Source organism: Nerophis lumbriciformis, linkage group LG16, assembly GCF_033978685.3.
Source record: "Nerophis lumbriciformis linkage group LG16, RoL_Nlum_v2.1, whole genome shotgun sequence".
Classification (NCBI taxonomy): Eukaryota; Metazoa; Chordata; class Actinopteri; order Syngnathiformes; family Syngnathidae; genus Nerophis; species Nerophis lumbriciformis.
In genome coordinates this window covers 7,164,599-7,165,885 of record NC_084563.2, presented here as the reverse complement: position 1 = coordinate 7,165,885, position 1,287 = coordinate 7,164,599, and positions in this window count along the sequence as shown.

The window sequence follows — 1,287 nt, the reverse complement described above, 5'->3', positions numbered from 1 at the left end:
GTTGTGTTTTGCTTGATTGTAAAAGATACACAACTATCAAGGAGCTGGTCTGAGCGATGTCGATATGTTGTTAATATTCAGTGTTTTATTGCTCATAGTTAATATTGTAAATCCCACATGAAAGAGGAGCGATGTTCATATGTTGTTAATATTCAGTGTTTTATTGTTCATAGTTAATACTGTAAATCCCACTTATAAGTGGAGGGATGTTCATATGTTGTTAGTATTCAGTGTTTTATTGTTCATAGTTAATATTGTGAATCCCACGTATAAGAGGAGCAATGTTCATACATCTAAATGTGTATATATCATTTATACACACGTACTGTACAGATCAATGTGTATATATCATTTATACACACATACTGTACATCTAAATGTGTATATATCATTTATACACACATACTGTACATCTAAATGTGTATATATCATTTATACACACATAATGTACAGATAAATGTGTATATATCATTTATACACACATACTGTACAGATCGATGTGTATATATCATTTATACACACATACTGTACAGATAAATGTGTATATATCATTTATACACACATACTGTACAGATATATCATTTATACACACATACTGTACATCTAAATGTGTAGATATCATTTATACACACATACTGTACATCTAAATGTGTATATATCATTTATACACACATAGTGTACATCTAAATGTGTATATATCATTTATACACACATAGTGTACATCTAAATGTGTATATATCATTTATACACACATACTGTACAGATAAATGTGTATATATCATTTATACACACATAATGTACAGATAAATGTGTATATATAATTTATACACACATACTGTACATCTAAATGTGTACATTTAATTTATACACACATACTGTACATCTAAATGTGTATATATCATTTATACACACATACTGTACATCTAAATGTGTACATTTAATTTATACACACATACTGTACATCTAAATGTGTATATATCATTTATACACACATACTTTACATCTAAATGTGTATATATCATTTATACACACATACTTTACATCTAAATGTGTATATATAACATATACACATACTGTACATCTAAATGTGTATATATCATTTATACACACATACTTTACATCTAAATGTGTATATATAACATACACATACTGTACATCTAAATGTGTATATATCATTTATACACACATACTGTACAGATCAATGTGTATATATAATTTATACACACATACTGTACATCTAAATGTGCATATATCATTTATACACACATCCTGTACATCTAAATGTGT